Raw genomic sequence first — 13565 nt, forward strand, 5'->3', positions numbered from 1 at the left:
CAACAACATGACCTGGGATCCTATTAGAAACGCAGAATCCCAGGTCCCAGCAAGACCTACTGAATTAGAATCTGCATTTTAAACAAGATACCCAGGTCATTCAAATGCACAAAAAAGTTTGAAAAGCACTGCTCAGTGAGTTTCACATGGAGTTTTGTGAAATGCTATTATTATACAAGAGAAATTAGATTTCAGTCCCCTTGTAAACACTGACTGCTTGTTAAAGACCCTTGGTGTGCTGGCCAGCATTTTTAACGAGCTGGCAGAGAAAATTGTCCACTTTCGGCTCGAGCACATTCTCCTACCTTAGGATATGGAGAAGAATCTTGAAAGAGGGACCTTTGCTCAGCACAGTTGTGCAGAGATGGGCTGTGTATTGGGGGTGGACCTGAGCAAACAGAGCCCAGTTTCTTGATGCTCCAATTTCTTGGAATGGACGTTGGGAAGAAATGTGGTCCCATGAGCAACAAGGCCCGCCCATGGCTAACTGAATGGCGGGACACTTTTAGAGCCCAAAGTTTCCCTCTCTTGGTGGTTTAAGAAAGCAACTTTCCCTGGATTCAGAATTCAGACGTTCCCTCATTGGGTTTCAGCTTTGGGGGTTTTGCCTGGGTTTGAGATCTGTACCTTCTCCTGAGTTAAGTGCCTTTAGACTTGGGGGCTAAAGGTTTGGGTTTTCACTTGGAACTTGATCACATTGTAATTATTCATAGTCACCCTGGGGAAGCAGGAGCTCATGGAAAGTGCACCGGTTAAGAAGTACGGCTAGTAGTTCCTTGCTGTGCCATTGTATTAGTTTCCTGTGGCTTCATTTATACACTACCGCAAATTTGAAGGCTTAAAACAACAGAAATTTGTTCTCTCGCAGTTCTGGAGACCAGAAATTGGCAATCAATCTGTCTGCAGGGTCGTGTTCTCTCTGAGGGCTCTAGGGAAGAACGTTTCCTTGACTCTTCAGTTTCCGGTTGCTCTAGGTGGTCCTTGGGTTTTGGCTGCACACCTCCAATCTCTGCCTCCTTCTTCAGATGGCTGTCACCTCGATCTTTCTGTGTCTTCCCTTCTGTCTCCTATAAGGACATTTGTCATTGGATTTAGGGCCCACCAGGATAATTCAGGATAGTCTCATCTTGAGATACTTAACTTCATTACATCTGCAGAGATTCTTTTTCTTTTTCTTTTTTTTAGGATGTTGGGGGTAAGAGTTTATTAATTAATTTATTTATTTTTCCTGTGTTGGGTCTTCATTTCTGTGTGAGGGCTTTCTCTAGTTGTGGCAAGCTGGGGCCACTCTTCATCGCGGTGCGCAGGCCTCTCACTATCGCGGCCTCTGTTGTTGTGGAGCACAGGCTTCAGACGTGCAGGCTCAGTAGCTGTGGCTCACGGGCCTAGTTGCTCCGCAGCATGTGGGATCTTCCCGGACCAGGGCTCGAACCCGTGTCCCCTGCATTAGCAGGCAGATTCTCAACCACTGCACCACCAGGGAAGCCCTCTTTTTCTAAATAAGGTTACATCCACAGGTTCTGTGACTATTTTGAGGGATCTACAAATCAATCCACTGCAGACCCTAATAAGCTGTGTGGCTCTGGACAGCTATCTATAAAATAAGATAAGCCTCAGGTTTCTCATCTATGAAATAAGATCTCTGTTAACAGTAGTGTTAATATTTTCTGACTCTAAGTCTTTTACTTGAGTGCTCTATCCCTAGGCAGAATAAGATGATTAAAGGGAACACCGTTGTGTGTGTGTGTGTGTTTTAAATAACATCATCCTTATGGTTCACTGTTTTTACATTAATTCTTTAAACAAATATTTGTCTAGGATGCAATTCCCAGCAAGGTGTTGGACTACAGTGATAAATGAACAAAATATAAGATTCCTGTCCTCATGGAGCTTACATTCCATGTAAGCTTACATTCTCTCCTATTGGAGAAGAGACACAATCAAGAAGTAACCAATAAATACTCAAGCTAATTAGATAATGCTACATTCCATGAAGGAAACAAGGTGACGGACAGAGGCACCAGACAGGATGACTGGGAAGGCTTATCCAAAGAAAGGATATTTAAACTGAGATATTAAAAATGAAGAAAAGCCACGAATAAGGTGGTTCAAGAAACTGAAAGGAGGCCTGTATGACTGGAATAGATTTTTTGAAGCCTCCATGTGAAAAGTGAATTATGGAGAACAAAGCTAATAGTGTATGTGAAAAATCTTGAAGGATTTTGGTTGACAAGGTGTCAGTAGTGTGCCGGGAGTGCCACTGCAGTCCCTGTGGTCGTGGGCTGCACAGGCAGAAGTCTGGTCTCCACAGGGAAGATGTTGGTCCTGTGCTGCTCAGAACACCCTCAGTGTGTTCCATCTGGACACTGTGCATGGTCCAAGTAAAACTGGGTCAGTTAAGGACCATCTTTGTTTGTTTGTTTGTTTTTAAGCATCTTCCTTCCTCCTTCCCTCCCTCCCACCCTTCCTTCCTTCCTTCCTTGCTTTCTTTCTTTCCTTCTTTCTTTCTTTCTCCCCCCCACCCCACCTTCTTTCTTTCTGTATTTTGGCCATACTGCATGGCATGTGGGATGGTTCCCTGACCAGGGATTGAACCCGTGCCTCCGCAGTGAAAGTGCTGAATCCTAACCACTAGGCCACCAGGGAACTCCCAAGACCATTTCTGGACTGTGTAAAGTTAAAAAAAATCCAGATCTGACTCCAAATGATTTGAACAATAATGTAAATCTTTACTAAGTTTTCTTGAACTTACCATACAGATGTTTGTGTGGGGCATCACAGAAAAAAAAAATCTTTAAAAATTCTCTTTAGACATCTTTTTCACCCAAGCTCCACATTCGTGCTAGCTTCTCAGCTTCTCTTCTCTTGATTGCTCTCCTTTCATACCCTCCCCCGCAGTGCTGTCTCTCCCATCACCCCCTCCGAAAAGCCAGGGCTGTCCACGTCTGCCCCTTCCTGCACTTCCCACTGGGAGTGTATTTCCCTCTCTAATTTCTCCTTTCACGACAAGCAGCCCACCCACCACAAATAAACCTTTCAACTCATTGCATTGCATACACTTTAAGATGGCCGTGGAGAATAAATACAAGAGATATTTAAAAGGTATGATCAACAGGACTCCGTTACTGATTGGCTAATCATAACATACTCTAACATTTATTTTGTTCTTGCTCTGTGTCACAGCCTGTGCTATTCTATGAAGCAGACGGTGTTCTTATGCTCATTCAAAAACGGGGAAACCAAGCCTCAGAAAGACTCCATGACTTGCCTAAATCCACAGAGCTGGAAAATAGCAAAGATGGGATTTGAACCCAAGAAGTCTGACTCTGGGAACTGGACATTTCACCCCTGTGCTGGGGTAGAAGGGTGAGAGAAGTCTGTGATGATCTCCTAGGACTCAGGTTAACTAACTGGGATTAGTGACTCCATCAACACAGGTAGGAAAACTAGGTCAAAGGGCAGGCCTTTTGTTTTTGGGGTGGCGTGGCTAGTGTAAGTTACTGTTACTCCTATGTTAAAACTCCCAGTTTATCTCTAAGGGTAATGTAAAGATTGCTTCTTTTCTGTTTTCCTGCCTTCTTTATTCTGCCTTTGTAGCAACTCTTAACTCTGATTTTTAGACTGCAATACACCAAACTCTTCCTAAAGAAATATAAAAGGATAGGTGGAACACACCCAAAGAAGATTCAAAATCAGACATGAAGCACTGATAGCTTCATAGCTTTGTCTGATCTATTTGGCCACCTTCCATCCTTAGCAATTGGAGTGGATGGCTTGGGGGGTACAATCTGGGGCTAATGGGGGTTCAGACTCTGTTTGTGTGTCTGATGCGAACTATTTGGGTAGAGCCCAGGTGCTTCATGTCCCCTGGTTACATAGGTTCTTGGCGGCCTCACCTATGACTGGGATAACTCCTGCCCCCTTCCTCCCGACCCGCATCAATCTTATAGCCACTGGGTGCTCTGGGATTATTACAAAATTTAATCAAGAACTTCTTCAGACAGTTCCTCTCCATGGTTAATGGGGAGCACCTTTTGAACAAGTTTCTTATTCATAGACTCACAAGCAAGAAAGCTGCCCACCCAGAATCAGTCTCCCTGGACAGCAGGTGCGGTTTTTGATACCACATTATTCTTACTGGTTCTCTTCCCTGACCTCCCTCATCCTGGACTAAGGCTGCTTTTGCCCCTTACGGCACAGTCACAGTTTGTTTTTCGTATTCAAGGCCTGGTTTCTGAAAATATCAGAGGCTTGACTCACAAAAGAGAGACGGTTTTAGAATCCTTTATGATCATTTTCTAGACCAAAAACACTGGGTTTCTAAGACACAGAAAATGAGGACCAGCAAGAGTCTTCTTTGTTTTTTCTTTGCGGTACACAGGCCTCTCACTGTCGTGGCCTCTCCCGTTGCAGAGCACAGGCTCCGGATGCGGAGGCTCAGTGGACATGGCTCACCGGCCATGGCTCACTGGCCCAGCCTCTCCGCGGCATGTAGGATCCTCCCGGACCGGGGCACGAACCCGTGTCCCCTGCATCGGCAAGCAGACTCTCAACCACTGCGCCACCAGGGAAGCCCCCGGCAAGAGTCTTCTTTTGCTGTCTTCTGCTCTGGCTCTCCCCCAGGGTTGCTTGGACTCATCAGTCTCAGTTTATTTGTATCACCCAAATAAAGTCACTGTCATAGAAAACAATCTTATGATCACCAAATGGGAAGGGCGGTGGAGGGATAAATTAGGAGTTTGGGATTAACAGGTATACACTACTATATATAAAATACAGTGGATAAACAACAAGGGTCTACTGTATAGCACAGGGAGCTATATTCAATGTCTTGTAATAACCTATAATGGAAAATAATCTGAAAAAGAATATATATATATATATGTATAACTGAATCACTCTGCTGTACACCTGAAACTAACACAATATTGTAAATCAACTATACTTCTATAAAAACATATTAAAAATGAAGTCACTGATATTCACGTTATATCATCCATGCAGCAGTTACCCTATGGGTCCTTTGGTATTAGAACAAGCCTTCCCTCTTGGTGCAAATGAGACCTTTGTTCTAGTTTTCTTCATAAAAATCTCTCCTCCTCCGTCTGCTAAGGCTGTAGTTATATTTTCCTCCCACTTCACAGATGGGGAGAAAGAAACAAAGAGCTAAAGCTCACACACATAAACTCTTAATCAATCCTTCCTCCTGTCTTTCCCAACAGAACTTGATTTTTCCCAGGTGTCGCTCACTACTCTCCACGTATCAGTCATGACTCAGACGCCAGTGGCTCCAACTCCGGTCCTTATTCATTTAAACCAATCAGAACATGGCAGACCTAAGTCAGCAAATTCAGGCTAGCAGGAAGGACCTGTACTATATGCTTAAAGGAATGGTTTCTCTCTCCATTCCTGTTGGTTATGAGCAAAGAAACACAGTGTTCCAGTTGCTGACCCCAAAGAGAATTAGCTTTAGGATGAAGCTTAAACTTGGATGGCAAAGATGAAAGTTAGAAAGAGGCCACTGATAACATACTTAAGCCACTGAAACACCCAAACATTATAGCTTGTTCTACATTTTGTAAGCTAATAAATTTGCTTATTATTTTTGCCAGTTTGTGTCAAGATTTCTTGGTTTTTGGGTTTTTTGCTACCAAAGCATCCCATCCTACCCTGTACTTTAATCTTCTCCACCACAGGAAATCCTATCACTCTCTCATCAGTTATTCAAGTCAGAGACTTAGGAATCATATTTGGTTTTTTCTTTTCCTGCACCACCTCCAAAATTTAATAAAGCAGCAATCCTGCTTGCTCTAACCTCCAGAATATATTCATAATCCATCCTATACCTCCATCTCCAATGCCACCATCTTAGTCTGTTATCTCTCATATAAAATCTACAATAGCTTTCTAACTGTTTCCCCTTCTCCCACCTTGGCCTTCCTATAGTCTGTTATCCATGCAGAAGTCAGAATGATCTCTTTGAAACATAGTTCGTGTTATTCATTGTTTGAAACTTTCTAATGGTTTCTCACTTTGAAAAAAAATCCAAATATCTCATTGCTTTAGTTACAGTAAAGACTACATCACTATTTTTAAAAATCTCAATATACAGTGACTTAAATAAGACAGAAGTTTATTTCTCTTTCACATAAGAGTGAAAGACAGTTCTGCTCCATGAGGTCCTTCGGAGACCCAGATTCCTTCCATCTTCTTGCTCCATCCTCCCTTAAGCAAAAAGCGTATTGTCCTTATTTGCATGGCTGGTCACGCAAGGGAAGGAAAAAGAGAGGAAGTTAAAGATAAGTATTTTCCTTTCAATCAAGCAGGGTGGGTGTCGCACACATCTCCTCTGCTCATATTCCTTTGGCAATAACATTGGTGGCATGGCTGCACCTCACAAAAAGAAGGCTGGGAAACTGTGTCTGGCGAGGTGTCAGATTAAAGTCTTGTGCCCAGGAGGAAAAGGAGAATAGATTTTGGGAGGATGATTAGCAGTGTGCCATGCTTATTGTGGCTTTCAAAGCCTACATGACCTGGCCCTTGCAGGCACTCCAGCATCATCTCCTGCTGCCTTCTTAGTTCACTAATCTGAGCCACAGTGTCTTCCTTTCTGTCCTTCAAACATCCTGAAATCCTTCCTACCTACATCCCCTTGCACTTGCTTTCCCTTTGCCTAGAACACTGCCCAGTGATCCTTGCAATCTAGGTTCCTTCTTATCCTCCAGGTAACAGCTTGAAAATGTCTCCTCCTTAGAGAGGCCTTCTCTGACCACCCTTCTACTATTGTCCTACCTCTTAATAATTAATGTCTGTAACTCTGCTTTATTTTATTCATTACACTGATACTTGTATGAAATCATTTCTTTATCTCCATACTGGCTGTCTGTCTCACTGGAATCAGAGCTCCAGCAGAATAGGGCTTTATTTGTCTGGTTCTTGTTTACTGCAGTTATTTGGTCAAGAACATCATGTAGACATGATGGGTGCCCAACAAATCCTTTTGAAAACAAATTGAGTAAGAAGTTAAAAGGATCCTAAGCAATTTCTCCCCATTTCATCCTGTGCAATTATCATTTAGATCAAAATATAAGACTTTGCATTTATTCCTCTTAAATTTATTCTATTAGACATGGCCCATTGCCCCAGTCTATAGACCTCTCTTGGGATTTAATTCTCGATTGTTCACTGCCAGTGGGTCTGTAAGTCTTTCCCAGCATCCCATGTGAGCTGGCCATCAGCCTCCAGCCCTGGGTTAATGGACACTCAATGTTCCCAGCTCCTTTAATTTATGTTGCTTTTTCACTGCACTTCCCTTTTAATATGTGCTTCCACAATCTCCACACTTGTTTATGAAGCAAGAATTAAGTGTCATGGGCAAAAATAAACTCAAAATGGATTAAAGACCTAAATGTAAGGCCAGACACTATAAAACTCTCAGAGGAAAACATAGGCAGAACACTCTATGACATAAATCACAGCAAGATCCTTTTTGCCCCACCTCCTAGAGAAATGGAAATAAAAACAAACAAATGGGACCTAATGAAACTTAAAAGCTTTTTCACAGCAAATGAAACCATAAACAAGACAAAAAGACAACCTTCAGAATGGGAGAAACTATTTGCAAATGAAGCAACTGACAAAGGATTAATCTCCAAAATATACAAGCAGCTCACGCAGCTCAATATCAAAAAAACAAACAACCCAATCCAAAAATGGGCATTTCTCCAAAGAAGATATACAGATTGCCAACAAACACATGAAAGGATGCTCTACATCACTAATCATTAGAGAAATGCAAATCAAAACTACAATGAGGTATCACCTCACACGAGTCAGAATGGCCATCATCAAAAAATCTACAAACAATAAATGCTGGAGAGGGTGTGGAGAAAAGGGAACCCTCCTGCACTCTTGGTGGGAATGTTAATTGACACAGCCACTATGGAGAACAGTATGGAGGTTCCTTAAAAAGCTAAAAATAGAACTACCATATGACCCAGCAATCCCACTCCCGGGCATATACCCTGAGAAAGCCATAATTCAAAAAGAGTCATGTACCACAATGTTCATTGCAGCTCTATTTACAATAGCCAGGACATGGAAGCAACCTAAGTGTCCATCATCAGATGAATGGATAAAGAAGATGTGGCACATATATACAATGGAATAGTACTCAGCCATAAAAGAAATGATATTGAGTTATTTGTAGTGAGGTGGAGGGACCTAGAGTCTGTCATACAGAGTGAAGTAAGACAGAAAGAGAAAAACAAATACCATATGCTAACACATGTATATAGAATCTAAAAAAAGAAAAAAGGTTCTGAAGAACCTAGGGGCAGGACAGGAATAAAGATGCAGATGTAGAGAATGGACTTGAGGACATGAGGAGGGGGAAGGGTAAGCTGGGACCAAGTGAGAGAGTGGCATGGACATATATACACTACCAAATGTAAAATAGATAGCTAGTGGGAAGCAGCCACATAGCACAGGGAGATCAGCTCGGTGCTTTGTGACCACCTAGAGGGGTGGGATAGGGAGGGTGGGAGGGAGACCCGAGAGGGAGGGGATATGGAGATATATGTGTACGTATAGCTGATTCACTTTGTTATAAAGCAGAAACTAACACACCATTGTAAAGCAATTATATTCCAATAAAGATGTTAAAAAAAAAAGAAGTAAGGAGAAATTAAAAAAAAAAAAAGAATTAAGTGTCATGGGGATTAATGAACCAGGCTTCAAGATACCTGGGTGCTAGTTCCAGTGTCTGTTGTCTTTTAAAAATTACCTCAAGAAAGTCATTCCCCTCTTTGTGATCTCATTTTCCCATCTGTAAAACAGAGGACAAAAATGCCTGTTATGCTTTCCTCACAGATTTGTTATGAATCAGATAACAATGTACATAAACATGCCATGGAACAATCTAAAATTGTATGAAATAGGAAGTAATATTCCAGACAGCCAGGGCCGATGATAGGAGTCAGGGAGAGGCTTTGCAATGTGGGAAGATTGCTGGGGATCCAGGGGCTGCTCTCTGGAGCTCATCTCCAAAACCATCAGTCCTCCATCCTTCACTTACACAATAGGGCATCTTGTCCTTTCTTCCCCTGGTTTTCATGCTAAGCATGGAAACACCTCCTCAAAGAAGCCACCAAAAAATCCCTTTGTGCTAGATGACAAGACAGAGATCTTGCTAAGAAGGGAGATTTTAAAATTCTGTTATAACCAGTTTAACACATACTAAAGTTCCTCAAAAATGCCAGAAGGGATTTCATTCATAACAAATAAAATAATAAAATCTTTAAAATATTCTTTTCATATCTCCCTCAAGACCTTACACCCCAAATCTCCTTCCCCCTCTCCAAAATCTCCTAGCTCATCTTGACCATTATCTTTTACCCTTTTCTCTCCCACACTCTGCTCATTCCATGTGAATCCACTGAGCCAGACCAGGATCCTCTGGGCTCTGCCTTCACTCATTACCTCGTTTTATATCACAAATTGCAGATGCTGAGCTGGCTGTTCCCAATATGGTGTACACTGAAAGAGAAAGAGGTTAAGAGGTGCTCATAACACTGATATTTTCTGCCTGTCACATTGATTTGTTGCCTTTTAGACTAAAAGAAACTGAGGCTCCGATATGGTGGAGAGGAAGGGAGCAGACCCAGAGGAGGTCAGAGCCTGAGTAGGTTTCTCTAGTAGCTCAGTGTTCCATCTTCCCCACTACCTGGACAGGATGTCTTCCAGGCCCTCCTGAGTTGTCCAATCCTGATATCTCTGTCTTGGATATATAACTTATAATACTTCGTGGTTCTCATGAGCTTGGGGATAGTAATGGCTGGTCTAGGTGCTGATGAAAACACACACAAACAGCTTGTGGCCTAGAGACAGGTAACTTCTTTCATGTCTCAGTCACAACAGCATCAAAACCCTCTATGGATATAAATCCTCAGTTGGAGTGAACAGCTGAGGTTGGCAGCCAGTATAGGGCCTCAGGTGTTTCTACCTCCAAAATCTTCGGCCTCTCGCCCATGGCTTATAGGTGAACACAATCCCCATCTCCTGCCCTCCAAACCCCTCTAGGCTTACATGTCACTGAGAAAGGGACCAGTATCTTGGCAAGTCCCTTTCAAAAGTTTTCCAACCTCTGCTTTAGCGTATGGCTAGGAGGAAACCCTCAAGGTGACTGAGGTCGTCTGTCCTGGCTGAGCAGTGACCTGGATATGGAAGGGTTTGGGCATATTCAACCAGCATGGGAGTGACTGCTCTCCAGCCCTCCTGCGATCAGAGCTTTCAGAATATCATAACATGATCCCACTTTGGTTTAGTTCAGCTAACGATGGAGAACTTATTGTGTACCACGCACCATAGTGATCTGAAGGAGATAGAAAAAGCATACTTTCAAAGTACTTGGATTTCAGTGGGTGGACAGACACAAAAAGGGATTCTTTTGAATTCACGTTGAGTGCAGCGACAGGATGAACACTTCTGGGGAAGCAGGGAACTAGGGCTTTTAGCTCAGCCTGGTGGGAGCAGGGATTCCTAGAGGATGTGACACCCAAACTGAATCTTAAAACATGTGTAAGGAGGTGCCCAAAGAGGGTGAGGAAGGCATTCTGCAATAAAGGCACAGAGATGCAAAACAACACAGTATATTCAAGTGCTCCTAATGATTCTGCATATGAGAGCACAGCAAAGAAAAAAGAGAAGTTGAAGTAGAAATTGGCAGTGAAGCTGCAATGGCAGGAAGAGGTTGGACCACAGAGAGCCTTGTGTACTTTCTAAGGCACTTGACCTTGTGTCAAGAAGACTGTGGAGAGCCAGAAAAGTTTTAAGCAGGGTGTGACAGAGTCAGAATTTGGCCTTGCCGGGTATTGTAATTTCAGTTTTCTGATTAGGAAATATGTATTTATTTATTTCAGTTTTCTGATTAGGAAATATTTACACATCTGGAATTTTGTAACTGAGGGTCATTATCAAGGTGTCACATGGCTTGTGTGAGAGTGTTCAGCTCTCACTCTTGGATGATCTAGGTGCTGACAAAATTTTTGCCTGGATCCAGGGGCTCCAGCACCCACCCAGTTCATGGCACACAGCCCAGTGCCCCAGCACCCAGTCCTCTGTGTGGGTCAGCACTGCCTACTGTCAGGGTGCCTGCTACCACAAGCCAGAGTTAAGCAGTCCCCTTTTATCCCTTACAATTCGTACAGTGAGATTCTTTAGGTAGACTTTTTTCTTTCTAATACTTTCTTTCTAATGCTCTCAGGAGCATTTGGCAGCTTTATAAGAAACAAAACAAAACAAAACAAAACCCAGGTCTCCATAAGTCAAGCATTGAAAATATTTTATTTGGTTTCAAATTTCCTTGAGAGCAAAAAAAAAATGTGTTGATAAGTTTCTTGGAATGAGAGATGCATCTGCTGTGATGAAGAGCTGTTTGCCAGCTCTTGAAGACTTTTCCTTCTGAAGCACTGAAAGTGGACACAAGAGCCCTCAAATGCCTGGAGAAGAGGTTTCCTTTTGAAAACGCCCCAAGGCCTGCTCTGAATGACGAGAGTTTGGATCATTGCGAAAATCCACCCTCGTCGTATTGAGTTATTTAAATCTGAAGAATCTCTAGGGGCGCTCTCCAAGTTGTCCTCATGCGGAGGCCTTGGACATGGTGTTTGCTTTTCTTTGAGAGACTATCTCTTATAAATGGATTTTTTTTCCCCTCAAGAAACTGCTGCTCTAAATTTGTTAAAACTTGTTCAGTATTTTGTTTGAATTTCTGTGTCAAATGCTGGAATGGAAAGTGTAAATCTATGGTCAGATGGGTATGAGATATTGGTTGCCTAGAAGCAATTAATGAATTTTTAGAAAAGATATATTTAAAGTCACATAATCTAACATAAAAGTTATATGTACAGATACATACATCAATAAACTTTCTATAGCATGTACAAATATTTTTTGGGCAACAAATGTCCTCTGTACCATTAGAGGTTTGGGGTGGCACAGTCCTGTTTGCCCATGACCAATGCCACATACATGTACACAAAGAGTACAAGTCAAATGAGGGCTCCGAGGGACAAATATCTCTCTAACTGCAGGGTTTCCAGTAACCCTGTGAGAGAATGCAGCTTTGGTCTGAGACCAAGATGCCTAGTGATGACTCTACCCAACTGTGCCCTCCCATGAGGGAAGTAAGCACAGAGGTGCTGGTCACCCTGAGACAGGAAATGAAAGAGGATGTGGGACCAGAAAAGAGAGCGTGGGGTCCGTGAACACTCACGTTTACACGTGAAACGTGGCCCGGTGAGCTGCAGGGATTCTCGGGAATCCAGTTAGTTCTCCTCTCCTGATAGTACAGAAAAAAATAAAGAGATGGGTAGGGAGACTAGAAGTCCCCAGTTCTGCAGAGCTTGGAGAGGAAAGGAGAAGGCACTTTGCCGAACAAGTATTTCTCTTGAAACTAGCTAGAACTCCTGACAACAAAGTAGAAGGTGAATTATTAGGGGACAACACTGGAGGTGGGAGAGAAGAAAGGGGGATATTAGACTAACCCAGGAAAGAGATGAAAAGTTTTAACTAAGGCAGTGACGCAGAGAAAGATTTCTCAACTTAGAATGAGCAGAGTGTACCCAAGGAGATACACCCATGTGTGGAAGGCTCTGGTGAGAATTTTCACTGAATTGCAAAGAAAACAGCCCCCTAATGCCCTGGATAGGGATATTACACCTGAGGGGTGTTCAAGGCTCCATGACTGTAGGAGAAGAATATTTCAGCATGCAGTAGTGGACGCCCGTTGTTATGGTATTCTGTCTGCCCAGCATCCCTTTTCCTACTTCTATTCATAACACATCCCTCCCTCCTTTGGAGAAATGTTCTTATCCCACTATCCAGTCCATCACTGAGTCTCATCCTTCTAGTCATAAATGGACTTGCCATCTCTCTGGCCACAAGGATGAGCTCAAAGATGGGCACATAACTCTGTATGGGTCAGTCACAGCCTTTCCCCAAGATTGTTCCCACGGGTAAGACCCTTCACCTATCTGGGGCCATGTGAGCTGGAAAATTGTGACTCTTGGACTGCTAGTGACTATATTCCTGCCTTGTAGAGAAGGTCTGTCCTCAATGGGAGAAAAATGTAGATATAAAAAGACAAACAGATGTGAGTGATAGACAGGGAGAGAACCTGAATACATCACCACCCAGATTTCCCTCAGTTCCTACAGCTCTTCTTCCATCCCATGATCTATCCCAGGATCTTTCTGATACACAACCTCCATCTCTTCCTTTTTTTTCTTAAGCTAGCCTGAGCTGGGCTTCTGTCATTTGCAACCAAAAGATTTTTGACTCATACTGCTGCAAAAAGAAAGCAACTTCAGCTGGAACTTCAGTGGCTGTCTCTCTGGCATGAAGGAGTAAGAAAAGCCAGTTGCCTGAACCACTACAGCAACACCAAGAGGTTATGGGAGAGAGGGGATGGTACTAATGTCCATTATAAATGAATTCCATTCAGCTGAGCAAAGGGCTTTTATAAGAACAGTGCTAAAAAGAAGTTGGCATGAGCTATGGCCGCTGAG

Source organism: Pseudorca crassidens, chromosome 2 (assembly GCF_039906515.1).
Source record: "Pseudorca crassidens isolate mPseCra1 chromosome 2, mPseCra1.hap1, whole genome shotgun sequence".
Taxonomy (NCBI): Eukaryota; Metazoa; Chordata; class Mammalia; order Artiodactyla; family Delphinidae; genus Pseudorca; species Pseudorca crassidens.